The sequence below is a fragment of the Myodes glareolus genome, chromosome 20 (assembly GCF_982192425.1).
Source record: "Myodes glareolus chromosome 20, mMyoGla1.1, whole genome shotgun sequence".
Classification (NCBI taxonomy): Eukaryota; Metazoa; Chordata; class Mammalia; order Rodentia; family Cricetidae; genus Myodes; species Myodes glareolus.
In genome coordinates this window covers 6,376,882-6,388,522 of record NC_142045.1, presented here as the reverse complement: position 1 = coordinate 6,388,522, position 11,641 = coordinate 6,376,882, and the positions used below count along the sequence as shown (strand labels likewise).

General features: G+C 46.7%; 1 long non-coding RNA gene across 1 annotated transcript; it reads right to left on the bottom strand.

Annotated features, from left to right (window-relative positions):
* Window positions 1–7,420: 7,420 nt before the first annotated feature.
* Window positions 7,421–10,048, bottom strand: LOC146890113 (uncharacterized). Its single transcript, XR_014999389.2, has 3 exons — window positions 8,844–10,048; window positions 8,314–8,445; window positions 7,421–7,902 (listed from the first exon to the last, which is right to left on the bottom strand). It is a non-coding gene; the product is annotated as an uncharacterized LOC146890113 (long non-coding RNA).
* Between the last annotated feature and the right edge of the window lie 1,593 nt (window positions 10,049–11,641).

The window sequence follows — 11,641 nt, the reverse complement described above, 5'->3', positions numbered from 1 at the left end:
CATCAGTGTACAAGAGAAAGAGAGAAACAGATCCCAGAGGGCGGTTGAGCTAAATGATTACTTCTCCATTGCCACCCACCCTGCCGCCACAGGCTCTCGCTCGAAGCTCTGACTGCTGCCGGAGTTCTTCCAAGCCCTGGGCCACAGTGGTTCTAACTACAAAAGAAAGCAGCACTCAATGGGGCGTGACGGAATGGGACTGGAAATCCCAGCTACTCAGGAGACGGAGGCAGAAGAAGCCTAAATTCAATGCTGCGAAGGAGGCTCTGTGGCAGTTGTAAATATTCTGAGCTGTCTCAGAATCAAAACCAGAAAGAGGGAGCCAGCAACTCTGTTCCTGCCATGCCTGTGTTTCTCCTTGCAGTATATTGACTATTCAAACGGCAAGAACAAAAGGGGCTGAAATCACAAAAGTGGTAGAGGGCTTGCCTACCTCTGACAAGAAGGGAGGGGGTGGGGTGAGGGGGATGTGGAGAAAGAAAAGACAAGGCTTCTCCTCCGTAGGACCAGAATCCTAGTGGGGAGACACATAGGCACAGTGCAGGGCAAGTATTAGATTGATGAGCAGGTAGGGAAATAAAGTTGCCTTTAAAAGAGATGCTTGTCTGGTTTTGAACTCCAAGTTGCGTTTAGACTTTGCCTTCACCAGATGCCAGGCTGATACACAGTGGTCAAAGTCTTGTTCTAATGGATTCAGCAGTGAAACATTCTCCCCCCAGATTCCCAATAACTCCCCTTAATAGAGTGACTTCCCCCGCACCAGAGAACCCTGCCCCCGACTCCTGCATCATTTCCCAGTATAGCAGTTGTTAACTCTCAATATGATGATATGAGAGTTATTTCAATATGTGGTCTGCATGCGTGTGTCTACCTTATTTGTGTGCTGAGCATCAGCCCCAGGGTCTGGCTTCTGAGAAGAGATGGGAGTGATCGTTCTTGTCACTGATTCAACTGTTATTTTTGGTCATTTGGTTATGGTTATGTTCTTAATGCTCGTGTCTTTTAGATACATACAGGAATATTTGCAGACGCAATGACAGGGTTTGGAGAGCCAATTTGCTGCGGGGCTGGCACAGGAGAGCTTATTAAACAGCTTTTTCTATTTTTGTATAAGTTCAAAATCCTTCATAATGAAGTTTATGAAACCATCAGTTAAAGCAGCATGGGATCATAACCCAAGGGACACAATAAATACGCCCCAGTCAACAGGGCTATGAACAAATGAGAAAGGAGGAGACAAAGCTTCATTGCGTAACTCTGTACAGCCAGCGTTGGCGTGGCCCATCAGAAGGAAGAACAAGGACCTCCACTTCCCAAAAGCAGGCTCCACAGAGCGGTTTCCTTCCAGAATGCGGTGGAAAAGCAGAGACGAAGAGGGAGATGATGCGCATCCAGAGCTGCACGGTCACGGAGAAGGTCAACAGCTTGTATTGACAGCATGTGCCCTTGATACATCCCAGAAAACACACCGGTTCTGTCTGACCTTGGGGGAAAATATCAGACAAACTGAAATGGAAGCACATTGTATAAAATGCCTGGACGAGCCTCTCCAGGGCTGTCACGGTCGTCAAAAAATATGAACTGTCTGAGAAGCTGTCACAGCACACGGGAGTCTCCGGAAACAAAGCAAATAAATGCATCCTGGGCGAGACCCTGAAACAGAAAATGTATGGTACATAAAACCCGAAAAACGTGACCCATGTACCAGCTTCAGTTAATCATAATGTATGAATCTTCTTTTAAGTTTGGGGAGAGGAAATGAAAGGGGGAAATGATGTAATTATATCATAACCTAAAGTGCCTTTTGAATTGCTTTTTTTGTATTGCAGCAGATGTGTGGAGGTGAGGGGATATAACCTGTAGAAGTGGATTCTCTCCTTCCACTGTTAGATGGGTTCTGAGGATCAGGTCACTAGCCTTGCAGGATGAGCTGAGCCATTGCTACATGACTCTACTCCGGAGAGAACAGTATCTACGGAAAAGACCAAAGTATGGTTGTCACCTGGTCCAGCTTGGCGACCTATGAGTTTTATTGGGGCTACTTGCAGAAATATGGGTGAGGGATTACTTATAGGAGCAGAAATGACTCGAAGACAATTACGTCACCAAAGCCCACTCCAAAGGTAGAGTCCTGGCGAGCCTTGCACAGCCTGTAGACAGCTCAGTAGATCGGAAAGCAGCTCAGTTGGTCTGAGTTGCTTCCAGGCTGCTTGGCTGCTCTCTGCTTCTTTCTTGCAGCTCTGCATGTCTGAAAGTGTCTCTCGGCTGTCCTTTCAACTTATGTATACTTGAGGGAGGGGCTAGGTGAATCTGGTCAGTTTCAGGGATTTTTCTGAGACTAGTGAGTTGTTGACTTCCTGAGATTACCTACTCTGCTTAGATCATTCAGGTCTTCTCCCTCCTCTTTATCATCTCAGGTCTCAGCAAGCTCTACTCCAAGATGGGAAGGTTTCCATCTCAGAGCAAACTGTTACAAGCAGCCAGCAGTTTGCCCCAAATATGCTTTAAAAGTAGCTGGGCGGTGGTGGCACATGCCTTTAATCCCAGCACTCGGGAGGCAGAAGCAGGCGGATCTTTGTGAGTTCGAGGCCAGCCTGGTCTACAAGAGCTAGTTCCAGGACAAGCTTCAAAGCTGCAGAGAAACCCTGACTCAAAAAACCAAAAAAAAAAAGTGTATATGCAATATTTTTTTCAGAATTTTATGTGTACATACAGTGTATTTCAATAATACCCATTCTCAGTGACTACTGATTTTTTTTAAGTGGGGGAAGGGGGAGTTCAAGACAGGGTTTCTCTGTGTAGCTTTGGAGCCTATACTGAAACTCTTGAAACTCGCTCTGTAGACCAGGCTTGAACTCACAGAGATCCACTTGCCTTTGCCTCCTAAGTGCTGGGATTAGGGGTGTGCGCCACTACCCGCCCAGTGGACTATTCTTTAAGTATAAAAATAACCCATTAAAGGAAGATATCAGTAACAGGAGACAGTCCTGGCAATGTAGCTCAGTGGGTAAATACTCCCTAGGGTACAGGAGTCCTGGGTTCCACCCTCAGCACAGTAAACAAACAAACAAACAAACAAGAGCCGCGTGAATGAGAACTCTGCCATTTCTCGCTAATTCTGCAAATCTAAGTGTCTTAAATGGAAAATGAATTTTAAAAAAGGAAAACCGTCAGCACAAGGTCAGATGAATCTGACGCTCTTTTTCCCCTAGCGACTCTGCCCCCACAGGCAGTTCCTTAGCTAATGACTGATAAGGACACCTCATGATGAAGATTAGGAAGATTAGAGAGCTCAAAGCTGATCCTGTGCTCATTCCTGACTCTGCGCTGAAGCCCTCTGTGTGGGAGCAGCAGGCAGAAAACTGCAAAGCTGACGTTCATGGTGGTTTCCTCCTCAGAGGAACGGATAAAGTAGCTGCTCGCCTCTTCCTAACTGTGGGCTTCAGCGGGGGTCGAGAGGAAGAAAATTCTTACTGGCACATGCTTGTTTTCTAAGATTTCAACACATCTCCTTCATGATCAAAAGGAGATATTCTCCTAGAACACTCTAGAACAATGTTTCTCAACTGTGGGTCTTGGCCTCTTTGGAGGGGGGCAAACAACCTTTCACGGGGGTCGCCTAAGACCGTCAGAAAACACAGCCATTTACATTACGATTCATAACAGTAAAAAATTACAGCCATGAAGCAGCAAGGAAAATAATTTTATGACTAGGGCTCACTACAGCGTGAGGAACCGTATTAAAGGGTCGCAGCATTAGGAAGGTTGAGGGCCACTGATCTAGAAAGACCTTGCTAATAATTTTGGTTCTCATTCTTTGTTGCTGTTGAGGGCTGGAGAGAGGGCTTTGTGGTTAAGAGGACATGAGGACCTGAGGTTTATTCCCAGTGTCTATTTCAGAGGTGCACAACTGCCTGTAATTCCAGTTCCAAGGCATCCAACGCCCTCTTCTGACCTCCAAAGGCATCTGTGTATGTGCAGTGCAGACACAAAACAGCCAGGTTTACACACATGCATATGAAACAAATGCTTGGTTTTTTTAAACGAATGAAGACTGCAAACCCTACAGGCAGAGGTGGGAGGACCTCAATTACAAGGCCAGCCTGGAGAATTTAGCAAGACCCTGTCTCAAAACCAAGGTCTAAAGAGAATGTAGCTCTGTGGGACAGCATTGCTGAGCATGACAAAGTCCTGGATCCCCTTCTTAGGCCCTTGCTCCAGTAGCTGAGGCCAAACAGAAGCCAGGAAAGATGGGGAAGGGAAAGGAGCCCTGAGGCCCTGGGATTCCCACTGCTGAGCGTCAGGAATTCCTACACAACTGAGAAGCTGCTGCAAGAACCTTCTGAGCAGGGACTGCCATTTGAGTGACTGCTCAGACTAGGAGATTGGAACGGTCAGTGAGCTATGCCAAAGGCCAGGTGGTGTGTCTTACAGCCTGCGACCTTAAGTTTAACCTTACCAACACTTCCTCACCGGTCAACCTGAACGCCTTAGCACATTTACAGAAGGAAGTTCCTCAGGATAAGAGAAATAAGAAAGCAAGCTTCTTTTTTTCTTAAATGTTTGAGTTTTTATTTGTATTAATTTTTAAATTTAGCATATAAAATAATATTTCTTTAATAGGCTCCCTTCATATATGTCAGCGTACTCTAATATCTGCCTACATGTCAGTGTACTCTAATACCTCCCTACATGTATGTCAGTGTACCCTAATATCTGCCTACATGTATGTCAGTGTATTCTAATTCATATATGTCAGTGTACTCTAATATCTCCCCTACATGCATGTCAGCGTACTCTAACATCTCCCTACATGTATGTCAGTGTACTCTAACACCTCCCTACATGTATGTCAGTGTACCCTAATATCTCCCTACATGTATGTCAGTGTACCCTAATTCATGTATGTCAGTGTACTCTAATATCTCCCTACATGTATGTCAGTGTACCCTAATTCATGTATGTCAGTGTACTCTAATATCTCCCTACATGTATGTCAGTGTACCCTAATTCATGTATGTCAGTGTACTCTAATATCTCCCTACATGTATGTCAGCGTACTCTAACATCTCCCTACATGTATGTCAGCATACTCTAATATCTCCCTACATGTATGTCAGTGTACTCTAATATCTCCCTACATGTATGTCAGTGTACTCTAATATCTCCCTACATGTATGTCAGTGTACTCTAATATCTCCCTACATGTATGTCAGCGTACTCTAACATCTCCCTACATGTATGTCAGTGTACTCTAATATCTCCCTACATGTATGTCAGCGTACTCTAACATCTCCCTACATGTATGTCAGCATACTCTAATATCTGCCTACATGTATGTCAGTGTACTCTAATATCTCCCTACATGTATGTCAGTGTACTCTAATATCTGCCTACACGTATGTCAGTGTACTCTAATATCTGCCTACACGTATGTCAGTGTACTCTAATATCTGCCTACATGTATGTCAGTGTACTCTAACATCTCCCTACATGTATGTCAGCGTACTTTATCCTCCCCATTTCCTCCTTCACTGTCATCTCGTTCCCTCCTAATCCTTCTTTTCCCTTCTATTTCCCTAACAGTTTTCTCTTCTGCTCTCAGGTAACAGTAATGGATTACTCTTTGTTTTCCTTCTCCTCTTTTTCAATATCTCTTTCTCAACAATCATAGAACACACACACACAGCACACATAAATACATGCACAAACACACACACAGACACAGATACAGACACACACACAGACACAGACACACACACAGAGATACACAGACACACAAAGATAGAGACACACACAGACACACAGATAGACATACACACTGATACAGACACACGCAGAGACACAGACAGACAGACAAACATACAGATACACACACAGACACACACAGATACATGCATACACAGAGGCACATACTCAGACACAGACACACACAAACCCACACAGGTTTAAATCTAGCTTCTAAAAGTAATAATTGTCTTTCTGTGTCTGACTCATTTTCTTAATTTCCATTTCCTTCCATTTTCCTAAAAATTTTCTCATTTTATTTTTCATTATACCAATTTATATTTTCTTACCTAATTTTTTAACTTTGAGATGATTGTGAGTTATACCCCCCTTATTTTTTATAAAGGCCACAAGAGTCACGTTTGGTTATTGCTAGAATATTTAAGCGCATCTCTTCCCCCACCTCCTTCCCTTCTCCCTTTAAAGGTTTTTGCAACTAGCTGTATAGCCCAGGCTGACCTCAAGTTCAGGCAATCCCCTTAGCTCAGCCTCTCAGATTCTAGGGTTACAGGTGTGGCCACACACCTCGCTAGCACATCTTTTTACACCCGTACTTGAGTCTGTCTCTTACGTTGTGGACTTTTCTTTACTTAACAGACTCCAACTTTGCTGCTTACTCATCCACCCTGAAGCCATTTCCAGTTCCAGCTTCCCCTGAGAGAGATCTCCTGAGCCGGGTGGCTGTGCCAGCTGTCGGCCAGTGACTTCTCATCATCCTGCAAGAATCCCATAGGGCTTGAAAGATAACTCCCTTAGGACCTCAATGGCCATGGAGAAGGTGGCTCCCATGCGCGGTGCCTCTACAGGGACCGCCTGGAACAGACAGACTCTGAGGTGGGAAAGAGTGCCTCAAGCATGTGGAAATGAAAGTCCCTGGGCTGCAGTAACCTGCTCCCCCAGGGGATCCACCAAAGGACTGTATCTCCCCTCCACCCCCAGAATGCATTTTTTAAAAACTGCCTCTAAAGTAAATACTGAATGAGGTAATCAATCAAACTGTGGGATTTAGTGGCTTCAGTTTTTTGCAGTCTTTCCCCACTTGATCAGGACGTCATTAACCTCATTGCTTGAAACAAGTCAAAGAAATCGGAGTGGGTATGACCCGCTGTGGGGTAGGGCGGGGCTTTGTAAGCTGGTGGTGTTGAAAAGAGAACAGCAGGAGTCAGAGGGACAGGAGGCAGAGCTAGGTGCTTGCTGCCACGCCTAAAGCCTGAGTTTGATCCCTGGGGCCCGTGTGCTGAAAAAAGCGAATGATTCTGATAGCTTGACCTCTGACTTCCACATGCACGTCATATTGTACTCAGTCACATGTACTTCACACACACACACGCACACACACACACACACACACACACACACACGCACGCACACATGAGAAAGTCCTTGCCACCACTTTCCACCTAAAATCTTAATTAAAAAATAAAGAGCTGGGTGTAGTGCGCATGCCTTTAAGTCTAGCACTCAGGAGGCAGAGGCAAGAAGATCTCTAAGTTCGAGGCCAGCCTGGTTTACAGAAAGAGTTCCAGGACAGCCAGGACTGCACAGAGAAACCCTGATTAGAAAAAAACAAGCCAAAACAAACCAAGCCAACCAACCAACCAGCCAACCAACCAAACAAACATAAAAAGAAAGATGAAAATAGCCAGTGTTTTTTTTTAAAAAAAATAATTATGTTAAAATAGTAAACATGGCTATGCATATGGAATCCCCAGGGACTGTTTTGGCCATAAAATAGACACAGAGAAAACTACACCCAATAACATTATGCTAGTTACTCTTCTCATACACCTACTCATTCTCAGGCGAAAAGCTGACGAAAGCAGCTTAGGAAGGAAGGCTCCTTTTTGGCTCATAGTTTGTAAGAATGTGGGAAAAGCATCATGGGAAAAGCATGGCAGGGAGAGCTCGGGTACGGGGCAGGGGAAGCTGGTCACATGGCATCTACAGCCAGGAAGCAGACAGAGACGGTGCTGGTGCGCGGCTTCCTCTCCCCTTTGCTGTGGTCTAGGACTCCAGGCCCCGGTAGTGGCGCAGAGCTGCTCTCCTTGGTGGAAGGGACCTTTGTCTTCCCTCCTAGTTTAAGCCACCTGAAGTGTCTCCTTGTTGACTCCAAATCTACCACAAATGGAAAAAGCTCATTAAAAAGTATTACTTCTATATATACTGAATATTATTTGATAGGTTTCTGAAATTTGTCACTATGTGCCAAAAACCTTCAGTCTGGCATCCCAAACAAATCATCGAATACATGCTTTCAAGTTTGTACTGGAGGATCCCCAGCTTAGCGTTGCTTGTGATAACGTAAAGTTGAGTCAAGGTAGATATTCCACGGTAGACCGTGACTGGTTGGGCAGGCGAATTGCATCCCGGAAAATGGGCTAAGAGCGTGGGCTCTCAGGGGCGGAGTTCTGAGCCCGAGGCCCCGCCTGAGAGCGGGGTGGGGGGGTGGGGGGGATGGGGTGGAGGGGGGGGGGTCGTCCCCAGTGCTCCCCTCGTTTCCTCCTCTGTAAAATGAAGATAACTTACACCATCTCCCTCACTAAGCTGTCGTGAGGAACGAACTGCTTGTGAGAATTGCCTGCTATCTTTTAAGAATTCATCTGTTATGATCCTTTCTGGGCCTAGGCCATGGCCAGAAAATGTCTTGTACGAGAAGCTCTAAAAACACGGAGAAATAAGCGTCATATATTAGATGAAATAAAAGAGGAAGTTACAGAAGAGGAGCTGTAATAATGACAGTTCAGTCAATACATAAAATACAGGCAAATTAACAAGACTGGCAAGGGACCAGAGGTTAAGTATTCAGATCTGAATGGTGGAGTTTTGGGGAGAGACTTCTATATCTTCTTGTTTTTAATATCTCACAGATTTCAAACATAACTATAATCTTGCTCTTAATTAGGAATTAAAAAAAATATGAATCTATTCTGAAATGCCTGTACCTTGGTTGTGGGCCTGCTGCAGGGTTCTCTGCCCAACGGTGGCAGGGTGAGGGTGGGGACACTTACCCTGCTCTTCTGTTCATGTGTCCCCTCCGTTTTACCCTTATGTCATACCTTGCCCTCCCTCTCCGTGGCCTGGTGGAGCAGGTGAAGCTGGTGGAATCCCGGGTCCTGTGACAGCCCTGTGCAGGGCAGTGGAATCATGGGGAGACACGCAGAGTCTTCTCATCTTCAACTCGTTTTTCCTAAGGTGACCAACATTCCTGGGGTGGAGTTGGGGGTAAGAGCGCTTGCTGCATCGGCAGGACTGAGTTTGGAGCCCAGCGCTTACGTAAATAGCTGGGCGTGGCTGTGTTATCCTTGCCTGAGTCTCTTACCGCAGCCAGCGCTGTGGGGATCAGAAACCGGGAACCCAGTTTGTTGGCTTCTAGAAAGGTGCCGGCCACGTTGAAATACCAAGAAAGAACGAGACGTAGAGTAATACGGCAGAACACTTGACACTTCACCAAATCCCGTAACAACTTGACTTCTAGCTCCTTCTAGGAGAGAGAGAGAGAGAGAGAGAGAGAGAGAGAGAGAGAGAGAGAGAGAGAGAGAGAGGAGGAGGAGGAGGAGGAGGAGGAGGAGGAGGAGGAGGAGGAGGAGGAGGAGGGAGGGAAGGAGGGAGGTATGGAGGGAGAGAGAGCGCTGGAGGGCGGAGAGGCCCGAGGTTGAAGAGGTCCGCAGAAGACAGGCAGTGAGCTAAGCTGCTGGAACGGGTCTTTCTCTCTCTCTTTGGCTGAAAGCAGAGCACATCCAGGCGTTGCCTCTGCCTGAGTCACCGTGATGTGGTTTCAGTCTCTCCTGCAGATTTCTGTCTTCATCTCTTGCTGCTGTAGATGTGATGGACACATCAGTGAATGACGAGTTAATGAGTGGAGAGAGAGAGAGAGAGGACTGTGGAGAATCTGGAGGTCAAGGTTGACCTGCCTGAACTCCCTCGTCTATCCTTGCCAGGGAGAAGGTGCCCACTTGCCCAGGCTCTTCATCTCAACCCCTCCTCTCCCAGCCCCGAAGCTCAGGCCAGACGAAGCTCTCGGGTGCAAACAACCCAGACTACATTTTCTTTCGTAAAAGGCGTGGGTTACAGGGGTGTTTTCCAAATAGAGTCACACAGGAGAAGGAAAACGGAAAACTAGTAAAAATTTCCAAGCAAATCCTCTATCTAGAGTGTGGGCATAGAGTGGGGTCTGGTAGCAGTCAGCCCTATGTGTGTCAGCCGTGTGTGTGTGTGTGTGTGTGTGTGTGTGTGTGTGTGTGTGAGAGAGAGAGAGAGAGAGAGAGAGAGAAAGAGAGAGAAAGAGAGAGTGTGTCGTGTGTGTGTGTGTGTGTGTGTGTGTGTGTGTGTGTGTTCTTTGCTCTGGGGAAGGTTGGTATTCTAGACTAGAAAAACCAGTTTCTGGAGATCTTGGGTTTGGCTGAGTGCATTGCAAACCAAAGTATGGCACAGAAGCTGGTCGTTTGGCCACCAAGTCCTCCCTTCCGGGGCCTGATGTTCTGACCAGGGCTACTGACCGACTTCCCACACAGGAGCGCTCCAAGGGCTGGCTTCTGACTCATGATGCTCTCTCACCAGCCTCCCAGAGCTAGGATTACAGGTGTGTACCTCCAGGCACATGGTCCTTGACATTCTCCTGCTGTTTCTATTCTTCTAACTGCCTCCACGTGTTCCCCTACCTGTTGCTGAGAAAGAAGCACGGGGCTTGGTAGGCAAGTGTGTACCCCAGCCTTTCTGTATCAATCTCTCATCAGCCCACTTCGTTGCTTCCTGCTTCCCCTAAATACCCCCATGCCAGTAGGCTCTTTAAAAACACTCTAAATCGTGTCTTGAAAGAAGGCTCAGATGTTAAGAGGGCTCGCTGTTCAATCATGAGGACTCAAATTCAGATCCTAGTACTACATTAGGTGACTCACAAAACCTGTGACTCCAGTTCTAAGGAAAAAGGCCAGACACCCTCTTCTGGAGCCCTCAGCATGCGTGCGCGCGCGCGCACACACACACACACACACACACACACACACACACAGACACACACGTAGAGAGAGAAGTTTATTCCACACGTTCTATGACTCTAGAAAATCTTGACTAATACAGAGATGTCCAGTAAAAGCTGGTCAAAAGAGCAGGATGATAGGGTTCACTGAGGCCACCCACTCTGCCCCCATATAGACCCCACCCATTCTTATATAGACCCCACCCTGTCATCGTAGGCCCCACCCTATCCCATATAGACCCCACCCCATTCTCATATAGACCCCACCCATCCTCATATAGACCACACCCATCTTCATATAGACCCCACCCCATCCTCATATAGATCCCACCCCATCCTCATACAGACCCCACCCCATCCTCATATAGACCCCACCCCATCCTCATACAGACCCCACCCATCCTCATATAGACCCCACCCATACCCATATAGACCCCACCCATCCCCAATAGACCCCACCCCATCCTCATACAGACCACACCCATCCTCATACAGACCCCACCCATACCCATACAGACCCCATCCATCCCCAATAGACCCCACCCCATCCTCATATAGACCCCACCCATCCTCATATAGACCCCACCCTGTCCTCATAGCCATGTTCCTTTCCCCTTTCTCTGACACTTCTTGACTGGATTGTTTCAAATAAATTTCTCTAAACTTCAGGGTAAGTTACCAAATCTGTTTGGTCTCCGTTACCAAATCTGTCCCTCTACCTGTTGTCACCTTCTTGACATCTGACAACACATGGCACTGATGTCAAAGCCATCTCCAGGGCAGCTCACGCTCCTGCCATCCGTCCCTGGAAACTTCCTCCTTTCTTCCTCCACCTCCCTCTGTATGCTCTCTCAGTCTCTCTCTCTCTCTCTCTCTCTC